Source organism: Sus scrofa, chromosome 6 (assembly GCF_000003025.6).
Source record: "Sus scrofa isolate TJ Tabasco breed Duroc chromosome 6, Sscrofa11.1, whole genome shotgun sequence".
Classification (NCBI taxonomy): domain Eukaryota; kingdom Metazoa; phylum Chordata; class Mammalia; order Artiodactyla; family Suidae; genus Sus; species Sus scrofa.
This window is the reverse complement of record NC_010448.4, coordinates 165,831,662-165,845,267: the sequence shown is the minus strand read 5'-3', so window position 1 is coordinate 165,845,267 and position 13,606 is coordinate 165,831,662. Positions and strand designations below refer to the sequence as shown.

At 45.8% G+C, this 13,606-nt stretch overlaps 1 long non-coding RNA gene across 1 annotated transcript; it reads right to left on the bottom strand.

The window, feature by feature from the left end:
• LOC102165936 lies at window positions 1,307-10,647 on the bottom strand. Its single transcript, XR_002345224.1, has 3 exons — window positions 10,091-10,647; window positions 2,867-2,987; window positions 1,307-1,556 (listed from the first exon to the last, which is right to left on the bottom strand). It is a non-coding gene; the product is annotated as an uncharacterized LOC102165936 (long non-coding RNA).

Here is a 13,606-nt window from a genome sequence, read left to right as displayed (position 1 = left end):
TGCGCCAGGCCCTGGGCTGGGCGCTTAGGCTTACATGTCTCAGTTAAGAACCACAAGAGTGGAGGGAGTTCCCATTGTGGCTCAGTGGAAGCAAATCTGACTAGTATCCATGAGGACGGAGGTTCAATCCCTGGCATTGCTCAGTGGGTTAAGGATCCAGCGTTGCCATGAGCTGTGGTGTAAGTCACAGGCGCAGCTTGGATCTGGCGTGGCTGTGGCTGTGGCTATGGCATAGGCTGATGGCTACAGCTCTGATTAGACCCATAGCCTGGGAACCTCCATATGCTGCAGGTGCGCCCCTAAAAAGCAGAAAGAAAGAAAGGGAAAGAAGAAAGGAAGGAAGGGAGGGGGAGGGCAAGAAGGAAAGAAAGAAAAGAAAGAAAAAGAAAGAAAAGGAAGAGAGGGAGGGAGAGAAGAAGGAATACGCAAGATGCGTTTCCTTCAGCAATACCCTTGGCACTGTGTGGTCCTGATACTACTGCATACCGTAGTCCATCGCCTCCTGAGTCCTGCATCCCTACACTTGCCAGCACCTTGTGATGGTGCCTTAATTCTCCCACTGCCTTTCTCTGTTCAGTCGAGCAGGAAACTTTCGTTCGTACAATGTCCTTCGACACCATCCGACCCTCACGTAGCTTAAAGCAGTAGTTGCATCACTGCACTGATTTGCTGTGGTAAACACTGTTGACAGACTGACCTACCAGCCATCGCCCCCTTCTTCATAACTAACTAGAAGCAACAGGTGAGGGCAATTCAGTAAGCGTAGAAAGCAGATGTCCTAGAATGGTGATCATTTTACAGCAAGGACTTACTAACCTAAGAGCAGCCTGTCATGAGAAAAATTATAAACCATTCAAGTGAAACCTATGAACCATTCACGTTAAACCTACAAACTAGTAAAGCTAAAGGCTTTAATGTGACGAACAACAAAGGCAATCATGGAAATAAAATCCCAGGGCAGCTCTCAGCTATGGTGATGAGGACACCCAGTTGATGCAAATTAGGCTTATGCTAATTTTTGTAATTATTGTTGAAAGAAAACCACTACATTTAACAGCTCTTGAAGAACGCTTGAATCCTTTAGTTTACAAGCATTCAATTTGTAAAATTATATTTGGAACACGCAAAGACCTGCAGATACCAATTTGAGAACCATTGCTATCCAGAATAATATGTTTGCTAGCATTGAACACGGCTTAAGTAACAGATTAAACTCAGAGAGCAAGCTCAAATAGGAGATTAATTTTTGCCATTTCACAGTTAAGCAGTTGAAGGCTGTTATCACGAACCCAGACTTACACTTTTCTCTTCTCAAACCCCTAGCATGCAGCTTTTATTCTTACACAATGTTACAAAATGTCTGCTCTACATCCAAATGCATCCATATATTCCAGGCAGGGAGAAGGAAAAAGGCAGCCACAAGTGTGGGGGGGACTCTAAAGAGGAGGCCGAGCAGTCCCAGAATCCCTCAGGTTGCAAAGCATTTACTCAAGTGTGTCACGTGGCTGCTTCTAATCCCGAAGGGAGGCTGGAAATTGTGTCTATCAGCTGAGATTCTGTTAGGAGAAAAGGAAGAAAGGATATGCTGTTAGACAGGCAAGGGATCTTGATAAATTTGAAAGGAGAGACAGGATTCCTGACTGTGGCCTATAAACATATGGAAATGCTAGGAAAAAAAAAGAATCTGAGTTGTTATTTTTTTTTCCCTACCCTTACTAGAGGTGGTAATTTGTTTTATTAAATTGCCTTCTATTTATTTGATCTATTTATTTGGGGGGCTGCATCTGTGGCATGCAGAAATTCCTGGGCCAGGGATTGAACCCATGCCAAGGCAGTGACAACACTGGATCCTTAACCCGCTATGCCACAAGGGAACTCCTTGCCTTTATTTATTTATTTATTTATTTATTGTCTTTTCTAGGGCCACACCCACAGCATATGGAGGTTCCCAGGCTAGGGGTCTAATCAGAGCTATAGCCGCCAGCCTACACCAGAGCCACAGCAACACGAGATCCGAGCCATGTCTGCAACCTACACTACAGCTCATGGCAACGCCGGATCCTTAACCCACTGAGCAAGGCCAGGGATCAAACCCAAAACCCCATGGTTCCTAGTCGGATTCATTAACCACTGAGCCACAACAGGTACTCCCCCTTGCCTTTATTTATAATAAAGCCCTCTGTGTGGCACATCTTCAGAGGGTAATATTCACGTTATATTCTATGTGAATCGTGCCCCTGGAATTGGGGAACACAGTCACGCTATTTCTAATAATGCTTAAGGTATTGCAGACCTTTCATAAAGTGATATGTAACTTTAATTGGTTACTTATACAATTAAATATTTACATATGAACTGTTACTTGCTCAAAAAAATATAGAACCCTAGCCCTTCAGAATTGGAAGAAACCCCTGTTAACTAATTTAACAATTAAGTTCCCACTAGGTACTATGTACTACCCTAGGCTCCTCCATGCCCTGCACTGACCATGGAGCTTCACATCCAACCTTCCACCCATTACAAGAATTCTTTCATCAGGAGTTCCCACTGTGGCACCACTGAAACGAATCCAACTAATGTCCATGAGGATGTGGGTTCTATCCCTGGCCTTGCTTAGTGGGTTAAGGATCCAATGTTGCCGTGAGCTGTGGTGTAGGTTGCAGACGCAGCTCAGATCCTGCGTTGCTGTGGCTGTGGCGTAGGCTGGCAGCTGCAGCTCCAATTCAACTCCTAGCCTGGGAACTTCCACATGCCACGGGTGTGGCTCTAAAAAGCAGAAGAGAAAAAATTCCTCCATCGATAGGCCTAACAGTTCCCGGGCCTTGGCTTGAACACCTCAGTGATAGCACCTTTCTGCCTGGGTTACCTTCCTCCAGGTGTTGGTGTCCTTGCTCTCTGTGACCCCCAGAAGTGGGCAGTGATTCAGCTGTGGAGGACTCTGTAGAACACAGGGGAACCGTCTCCTGTCTTTGTCTCCCCATCAAGTTCTGCAGTAGTTTGGGACACAAAAATAGATAACTGAGATCCCATGTAACTTCCTTCAGCCCTACTTTCCTCTTCATTAAAATGCTATGACAGGAGTCCCACCGTGGTTCAGTTCTCACTGGGTAACACCCCCAACTAGTATCCATGAGGATACAGTTTCCAACCCTGGCATTGTTCCGTGGGTTAAGGATCCATCGTTGCCACAAGCTTCAGCGTAAGTCACAGATCTGGCATTGCTGTGGCTGTGGTGTAAGCTGGCAGCTACAGCTCCAATATGACCCCTAGCCCTGGAACTCCCATAAGCCTAGGCTGTGGCCCTAAAAAGACCAAAAACAAAAACAAAAAAACACGGTATGACAGTTATCTCTGACATAGATTAAGTGCTGAACACCAGATCATTCCTGGAGTTCTCTTGTGGCTCAGTGGGTTAAGGATCCAGCATTGTCACTGCTGTATCTCAGCTCAGGGCTGTGACTCAGGTTCAAACCCTGGCCCAGGAACTTCCATATGCCACGGGTGCAGCCAAAGAAGAAAAAAGAAAAAAACACAAGATCATTCCTATCACTGTCATTATCTTCTGTGTTAAAATTTGTTGGTTTGCTTTCAACCCAAGATTTGAGTCCCTCAAAAAATTGGAGTTCCCGTCGTGGCACAGTGGTTAACAAATCGGACCAGGAACCATGAGGTTGCGGGTTCGATCCCTGGCCGCACTCAGTGGGTTAAGGATCTGGCGTTGCCGTGAGCTGTGGTGTAGGTTGTAGACGCGGCTCAGATCCCGCGTTGCTGTGGCTCTGGCGTAGGCCAGTGACTACAGCTCTGATTCGACCCCTAGCCTGGGAACCTCCATATGCCGCAGGAAGCGGCCCTAGAAAAGGCAAAAAGACAAAAAAATATATATATATATACATATATGTATATATGTATATACATATATGTATCTAAGTAGCTGTTTATCTAAGCTTTTTTTTTTTTTTTTTTTTTTTGGCTTTTTAGGGCCACACCCAGTCTAGGGGTATAATCGGAGCTACAGCTGCTGGCCTAGACCATAGCCACAGCAACATCGGATCCTTAATCCACTGATCAAGGCCAGAGATCGAACCTGCAACCTCTTGGTTCCTAGTCAGATTCGTTTCCCCTGCGCCACAACAGGAACTCCTGTTTACATAATCTTTATTTGAATTTGTCTAATCTTTACTTGAAATTACAACTTACTTCCACTTATATTTTTGGGTTTTATTTATTGATTTATTTGTGGCCACACCTAGAGCATGCAGAAGTTCCAGGGCCAGGGTTCAAACACGTGCCACAGCAGCAACCTGAGTCACAGCAGTGACAACACTGGACCCTTAACTCACTGAGCCACTGGGCAACTCCCATATTTTGGGGTTTATCTTTACAAACCAATTCCTACATTTTCAATCAGATTCCAAACCTTAACGTATGATTTGGTATTTGTTATCGTTCCATCATTGTCCTGTTTTATACTAAGCAGTTGTTCATATGCTAAATGAGGTAGGTATGTGTCTAGAATATGCAACTCTTGATTCTAGACTTAATTTTTTTTATTTAATGAATTTTGTTACATTTACATGTGTACAAGCTAGTTAAGTTTTAACCCCTCCATACCTAATTAAAAATCAACATCAAATTGTTGGTTTTCCTTCTCTTTCTCCCATCTTCCTGTCCCTCCAGTTTTAGGAGAGCTGGAATGAATGCACAGATACATCCAGACCAGAACAGTAAAGGGAAAATGCCCAAGCTGGATCAACAATGGTGTTGTTGTGGGGTTCCTTGCAAGGCTCAGTGGAAATGAATCTAACTAGCACCCACGAGGATGCAGGTTTGATCCCTGGCCTCACTCACTGGGTTAAGGATCCAGCATTGCCATGAGCTGAGGTGAAGGTCAAAGACTCAGCCAGCAGCTACAGCTCCGATTCGACCCCTAGCCTGGGAACCTCCATGTCCCGCAGATAGGCCCTAAAAAGACAACAAACAAACAAACAAGGGTGTAGCTGTAAGATAGAGAAGCAGGGGGACTTGCAGCTTACATTTATAGAATTAAAGTTGGATTTTTACCTCTAGCCACCTCACACCTCAGAGACTAATGCTCAACCCCTCCCCTCTTTCCCTCCAACCAAATCCTTATAAACATAAACATTTATCAGTTATTTCTCAACTTCAATGTCATTAGCATGTTTTTTTGTCTTTTTAGGGCCACACCTGCAGCATACGGAGGTTCCCAGGCTAGGGGTCTAATTGGAGCTGTAGCTGCTGGCCTATGCCACAGTCATGGGAAAGCCAGATCCAAGCCGAGTCTTGCCTGCACCTCAGCTCATGGCAATGCCAGATCCTTAACCCAGCGAGTGAGTCCAGGAATTGAACCTGCATCCTCGTGGATGCTGTCGGATGCATTTCTGCTGGGCCCCGACGGGAACGCGACATTAACATTTTGAATCTGATAATTATTTGTGGGAGGAGGAGTGTCCTGTGCATAATTGGATATTGAGTAATATCTTGCCCTCTGGATGCCAGTACCACCCCCTCCAATACATTGCTAAATGTCCCCTAGGGGACAAAATTGCCCCAGGTTGAGAACCTCTCAGCTAGAGAAAGTCAAACAAATGACTTGAGGACTCCTAGTCTATCTAACCTCCTGGCCCCTTTACCCTGGCTGGAACAGGGGGAAAGAATCTTTTACTTCTTTCATGCATTCATACTTTGCTTCTAGTCATCTTGGCCAAAGCTTCCAGAAAAAATTGGCCCACTCATCAGAAGCGCTGCAATTAGGAGAATAATGATGTTGGGCCCAGAAAGACCCACACCCATTGTAATGACTCTAGCTTGTTCTTCTGAGGGCTACTCTGCCACTGACAGATGGGAGAGAGACAGACAAAGGATAAAAGTCTCCAAGAAAGCACACAAACAGAAAAGGAGAGCTCTACCTCAGGGCGAGGCTTCACTGATTCATTCCTAGCCTCAGCCACACCTCTAACCACAGGTGGGATCCCGCCTGGCAGGCACCCTTAGTCATATTCCCTTGGCCTCTGCAAGCCATGATATCTCAGCTAGAGGCATCTCCACATTCTTGCCTTCTACCTTCCCCAAAGGAACAGCAGGGCTGACAAGCAGACCCTAATCAGAAAACTCTAGGAGTTCCCATCGCGGCTCAGTGGTGAACGAATCCAACTAGGAATTCATGAGGTTGCGGGTTTGATCCCTGGCCTCGCTCAGTGGGTTAAGGATCTGGTGTTGCCTTGAGCTGTGGTGTAGGTCGCAGATGCGGCTCAGATCTGGCGTTGCTGTGGCTCTGGCGTAGGCCAGCGGCTACAGCTCCGATTGGACCCCTAGCCTCAGAACCTCCATATGCCACGGGAGGGGCCCAAGAAATGGCAAAAAGAAAAAAAAAAAAAAAAAGAAACCTCTAAGCTAAGACCTGAGTGGGACAGCAGGCAGGGCCATCATCCCAAATGGTTGCACAGTTTGGGCCACTGACCTAAGCAGTTCTTAATGTATACCAGGGTAGAAGTTGGCCCTTTCTAATTCTGAAGTAACGCAATTAAAAAAAAAAAACCAAAAAACTTTCATATGCTATAAACCAGAAGATTTATCTCTCCTGTCTTCTGTTCTTCAATTTAAGTAACTCCATTTCCCTCGCTGCTCATTATGTGACACGCGTTCTCACGCCCTTGCTGTTCTCTCCCCATAGCGTTTAGCTTCGCTTCGCGTTTGGCATAACGTTCCTTATCCTGACACGCAGCCCCTCCACCATCCATCACCTTGTCGCTCCTCCTTCACAGGAACCACAAGCTGCGCTAACCATAAAGTGCTATGTGCAGTCCTCGACCGTACCCCACACATCCTTTCCTTGACTCTTCGTCGCCTGGCTCCTGCTTAGCTCTCCAAATCGGGCTAACGTGTCAACATTCTGGGATACCTCTCCGGACAACCTCCCCATGCACGATCTGATTTTTAGTGCTCCTCCCCCTACATTTCTGCCCAAACCTGTGCTTATTTCTATCACACTGGCACTTATCACATCATTCTGTAATTACTGATTTTTTTCTCTCCCCCCCCCCAGGAGACCATGTTATGGTGATAGTAGGTACTTCACAGCATTGAAGAGAAACAGATCGAGAAGCATTGCATTGGATTGTCCATTTTTTGAGAGCAGGGCCACATGGGCACCTCAGCACCTCCAGCATCCAGCATATGGCCTGTAAGCAACTGGTGCTCAATAAATGTGGAATATGCATGAATGCCTCAGGCAGGGGGAATTGGTCTCAGGTGACTGGTCACATATTTGGTGATCTTATCTTTGAGTGTCAGCCTACACCACAGCCACAGCAACGCCAGATTCTTAATCCACGGAGCAAGGCCAGGAATTGAACCTGCATCCTTATGGATACGAGTGGGGTTCATTACCCCTGAGTTACAATGGGAAGTCCCAATTGAAATATAGTTGATATACAATATTATGTTAGTTTCAGCTGCTCTGCATAGTGATTTGACATTTGCATCCACTATGAAACGGTCACCAGGATGCCTAGTAACTATCCGTCCCTGTACAAATTTATGACAACATTATTGACCATATTCCCTACATTGTGTATTACGCCCCAGGGGCTTTTTTTGTTTTTTAACTGGAGCTTTGTATTTCCTTTTTTTTTTTTTTTTTTTTTGTCTTTTTGCCTTTTTTCTAGGGCCGCTCCCGTGGCATATGGAGGTTCCCAGGCTAGGGGTCTAATCAGAATCAGAACTGTAGGCACCAGCCTACACCACAGCCACAGCAATGCGGGATCCAAGCCGTGTCTGCAGCCTACACCACAGCTCATGGCAACGCTGGATCCTTAACCCACTGAGCGAGGCCAGCGACTGAACACACAACCTCATGGCTCCTAGTCGGATTCGTTAACCACTGCGCCACAACGGGAACTCCTGTATTTCTTAATCCTCTCTACATATTTCATTCCCTACCTCCCATTTGTTGTCCATTTGTTCTCTGTATCTATGAGTATGTTTTCATTTTGTTTTATTTTTTTATTTTGCATATAAATGAAATCACATGGTATTTGTCTTTCTCTGACTTATTTTACTTAGCATAATAGCCTCTAGATCCGTTTATGATGTTGCAAATGGTAAGGTTTCATTTTTATGACTAAGTAATATTCCTGCATATATCTCGTATATATCATCATATATACATATACATTTATATATATATATCATTATATATATGGCACTTATCTTTATCCATTCATCTATCACTGGACACTTAGGTTGCTTCCATATCTTGGCTATTATAAATAATGCTACAATCTTCATTACTGCACATGTATCTTTTTTTTTTTTTTTTTTTTTTTTGCTGCCCCAAGGCGTATGGAGTTCCCAGGCCAGAGATCAGATCCAAGCCCCAGGTGTGACCTATGCCAAAGTTGTGGCAACACCAGATCCTTTAACCAACTGAACCAGGCTGGGGAGCAAACCTGTGTCCCAGTACTACAGAGATGCCACCAATCCTGTTGCACCACACCAGGAACTCCCATGTATCTTTTCTGCTGTTATTTGTTTGTTTTTAGAGTCACTGGGGCGGCATATGGAAGCTCCTGGGCTAGGGGTCGAATTGGAGCTACAGCCACAGCAACACCGGATCTGAGCTGCGTCTTCCACCTATGCTGCTGCTTGTGGCAAAGCTGGATAACCCACTAAGCAAAGCCAGAGATTGAACCCGAATCCTCATAGACAGTATGTTAGGTTCTTAACCCACTAAGCCATGCGGGAACTCCCCATGTATCTTTTCCAATTAGTGTTTTTGTTTTCTTCGGGTAGGAGGGAGTTTTACTTCTACGGAATTAACCTGGGCCTGAAGACTTCCTCCTCCTTTCCAGAAAAAAAAAAAAAAACTGCAGGCAAATTTTAAGTGTAAGAATAAGAATTGGGGAGTTCCCTGGTGGCCTAGTGGTTAAGGATCTGGCATTGTCACTGCTGTGGCTCAGGTTCCATCCCTGGCCCAAGAACTTTCACATGTCATTGTCACAGCCAAAAAAGAAAAAAAAACAAAAACATAAGAATTGGGCCCCTAATAGCTTTTACGTGAGAAAAGCTAACATGGAGATTTTCACAGGAAAATGTTTTGATCAGTAAGTGTTATAAGACGGATTTACTACTTCAGTCCCATGAAGGTGTCCAGATGGGGCCAGGCCAGAGAGTTGCAGAACTCTAACTAGCTACCAATTGGCCACATAAATAATAATAGCTTTTTGGGTTTTTTTGTTTTTTTTTGTTTTTTTGGGTTTTTTTTGCATTTTAGGGCCTCACCCTCAGCAAGTGGAAGTTCCCAGGCCAGGGGTCTAATTAGACTTACAGTTGCCAGCCTGCACCACAGCTCACAGCAATGCTGGATCCTTAACCCACTGAGTGAAGCCAGGGACTGAACCTGCAATCTCATGGTTCCTAGTCAGATTCATTTCCACTCTGCCACGACGGGAACTCCTAGTTCGTTTTATCCAATGTTCAGATCCTGAAATATTTCATCTAATGAAGATACTATTCTGCCTCCTGGCGTCTTACTGGAAGTCCTGGCTTATGTGAAGCTTAACTAGTGGTTTTTTGTTGTTGTTTTATGTTGTTTTTTTGCTTTTTAGGGCTGCACCTGCTGCATATGGAGGTTTCCAGGCTAGGGGTCAAATCGCAGCTGTAGCCAATGGCCTATGCCACAGCCGCAGCAGCACCAGATCCTTTACCCACTGAGCAAGGCCAGGGATTGAACCTGCATCCTCATGGATGCTAGTCAGATTCGTTAACCACTGAGGTATGACAGGAACTCCTTAACTAGTGTTTATTGAGTTCCTACTCTTTTACTTCTGGGGACCGTGAAATCTTAAGATCCTTTTATCCCTCAGAAATGGACTCAAATATCCCTCCTCTAATTGACACAACCGAAGGGCTTGGCTATAGCTGGTCTAGGACTAACAGGACAGCCTTATAGCAAAGGCATGTCTGCTAGATTCCCTAGAAAAAGGAAATCATAAGCCCAAATCCAGCACTAGCAGAGCTCAGAGAAGTTGCCTTTCTTATCCTAATGAAGTAAGAAGGGGACAGAATGTACCTAGGGCCTTAAACCTCACCCACGTTCCACCTGGAGGAGGAAGTGCAGGCTCTAGTGCAGGTGTCTGATTCCTGGGCTCTGTCATGGCTGTGCCAGGGGTGGAGAAAAAAATGCCCATCCCACCCCAGGCTCATGGCCAGCCTCCTCCCCCATCTTGCACAACATTGGTCCAGAAGCAGGAACTGGCCCCCTGGCCGTTTGAAGCCGTAGAACTTTGATCTTTGCATCTGCATGAACTGAGTATACCTAGGGCCAACTCCACTTTTGTTAACCTCCTTTTTGTTTTTTGCTTTTTGGTCCCACTTAATAACATATTCTGGACATTTTTCCACTACACTAATTACACAGGTATTTTATCCTGTGGCTGTATCATTTTTATTGTTTGGATGCACTATAATTCATTTTGCCAATTTCCGTCTTATGAACATTTGGGTAAATTTTCTTTCCTTTAAACAGCACAATAAACATTTTCGTCACTCTGTAATTATTCCCTTTGACTAAATTCCTTAAAAGTGCTATATCAGAAAGCATGTTGGAAGGGATGCACATTAAAATTTTTAATATATATTACCAATTATCCCATAGAAAATTATACTATTTTGCACTCCCATCAATAGTAGATCCCTTTTGGAGTTCCCATTGTGGCTCAGTGGTTAACGAATCCAACTAGGAGCCATGAGGTTGTGGCTTCAATCCCTGGCCTCCCTCAGTGGGTTAGGGATCCGGCATTGCTGTGAGGTGTGGTGTAGGTCACAGACGCAGCTCAGATCTGGTGTTGCTGTGGCTGTGGTGTAGGCCGGAGGCTACAGCTCCGATTAGACCCCTAGCCTGGGAACCTCCATATGCCACGGGTGCGGCCCTAGAAAACACACACACACACACAAAGAATCCAAGTGCAGTGGCTTGGGTCTCTGAGGAGGTAGAGGAGATTCAATCTGGCCCAGCGCATGGATTAAAGAATCCAGTGTTTTCACAGCTGCTGGCAATTCCCTAAAAAGCAAAAGAAAGAGAGAGAGAAAGAAGAAAGAAACTCTATATTCAAACCTTTAAACCACCTGAAATTTACTTTTGTGTCTAGTACAAGGCAAGAATCTAAAACTTTGTTTTCCCCCCAATGGTTTAGCCAATTATCCCAGACTTTCTTTTTCTTTTCTTTTTAGGGCTGCACCCTCTGCATATGGAAGTTCCCAGGCTAGGGGTCCAGTCGGAGCTGCAGCGACCAGCCTGCACCATAGCCACAGGCACAGCAACCCCAGATCCAAGCCGCATCTGCAAACTACACCACAGCTCATGGCAACGCCAGATCCTTACCCACTGAGTGGGGTCCCCATGGATACTAGTTGGGTTCGTTACTGCTGAGCCACAATGGGAACTCCTACCCCAGACATTTTAATGTGGCATCTAAGGCTCTTTGTGAACCAGCCTCATCTTACTTCTCCAATGTCATCTCCCACTTGTCTCCCTGAAACTCTGTGTGTTCTCTTCTTTTTTTCCTCTGTGCTCTCTTTTTATCAAACCACATGGAGTTCCTAGAATGTAACATCCTGCTTCATTCCTCCACAACTTAACACATCCTCTGCCCAGGCTGCCCTTCCCCAAACCAACAACTATTTATCTTTTCAGAAAAGTCCTGCCATACCCTAAGTATCATTAAATGTTTGTCAGTTGAATGAATACATAAATCACTTCTACCCACTTGTAGCCAAAGGAGCCTCTGTGGGAGACATGTGCAATGCAAAGACGGAAAATAGGGAAGTGCAGCTGACAGGGGAAATCCACACTGCCCCATGACTTAGGCGGTCTGCTTCCTGCTGTGGTTCTGCCCTTGCCTTGCCAGGCTCGCCCACAGGGCTTCCTCCTCTTCCCCTCCCTTTTCCAGCCCCAGGCAAACGCTTTCCATTGGCTGCAGCCTCCTTTCCACCACTTCAGTGTGGCATGGATCTTCGGGACTCTGATTCCTGCCCTGATACACATACAGTTTCTGTGCCAGCAGCCAGGGCTCCACATAACTGTGTGTGCACACAGGTGTGCGTGTGAGAGAGACACAGAGAGAGGAGAGAGTGCAACCCTTCCACAGAATCTTCTCGCATTCAGGAGTCCTGCTCTCTCTCTCAGGTCTGGGGAGCCATTCCAGCAGCTTCACTAGTGGGGAGGGAATGGTCGCACCTACCCCAACCCAGCCTGCAAACAGTCTGCTCTCAATACAAATACTGATCACAACCATTCATTAAATTTCTACGATGTACCACCAGGCTCTTGACATCGACTGCTCTGTTTAATCCCAAAACACATCCTCAAGGTAGGTGTTAAAATCTCTGTCTCACAGATGAGGAAATTTGCTCAGGGTCACATGGCTACTAAGGGGTATATCACGGATTTAAACATAATTGTATGTAATTGACAACCATCCTGGTTGATTCACAGCCCATCTAGTTGAGCAGCTTGCACCCGCGGCATATGCAGGTTCCCGGGCTAGGGGTCAAATCAGAGCCGTAGCTGCCGGCCTACACCACAGCCGCAGCAACACCAGATCTGAGCCGTGTCTGTGACCTACACCACAGCTCATGACAATGCCAGATCCTTAACCCACTGAGCAAGGCCAGGGATCGAACCTGCATCCTCATGGTTACAAGTCAGATTTGTTTCCCATGAGCCACGACGGGAATTCCTCTCCAATTATTTTCTTTTTTTTGGCTTTTTGCCATTTCTTGGGCCACTCCCGTGGCATATGGAGGTTCCTAGGCTAGGGGTCTAATCGGAGCTGTAGCCGCCGGCCTATGCCAGAGCCACAGCAACGCGGGATCCGAGCCACGTCTGCAACCTACACCACAGCTCACAGCAACGCCAGATCGTCAACCCACTGAGCGAGGCCAGGGATCGAACACGCAACCTCATGGTTCCTAGTCGGATTCGTTAACCACTGAGCCACGACGGGAACTGCTCTTTCTTTCTTTTCTTTTGGCTGCTCCCGCAGCATATAAAATTTCCTAGGCCAACAATCAAACCTATGCACCAGTGACCCAAGCTGCTTCGATGACAATACTGGACCCTTAATCTGCTGCACCACAGAAGAACCCCTGTTCTGTGACAATTTTTTTTCTCTTTTTTTTTTTGTCTTTTCTAGGGCTGCACCTGTGGCATATGGAAGTTCCCAGGCTAAGGGTTGAATCAGAGCTGTAGCTGCCAGCCTACACCACAGCCACAGCAACGCCAGATCCAAGCCACGTTTGTGACCTACACCACAGCTCACGGCAACGATGGATCCTTAACCCACTGAGTGAGGCCAGTGTTCGAACCCACAACCTCATGGTTCCTAGTCAGATTCATTTACGCTGCACCATGATGGGAACTCCCAATTTAATTCTTGTACCTGTGGATAAATATTACTTATTTTCAGAATAACTACAGTTCAATATCAATTCCATTCTTTTTTTTTTTTTTCTTTGTCTGCCCCAGAGTATACGGAGTTCCCAGGCCAGGGAATCAGATCCAAGCCACAGTTTCGACCTACACCTC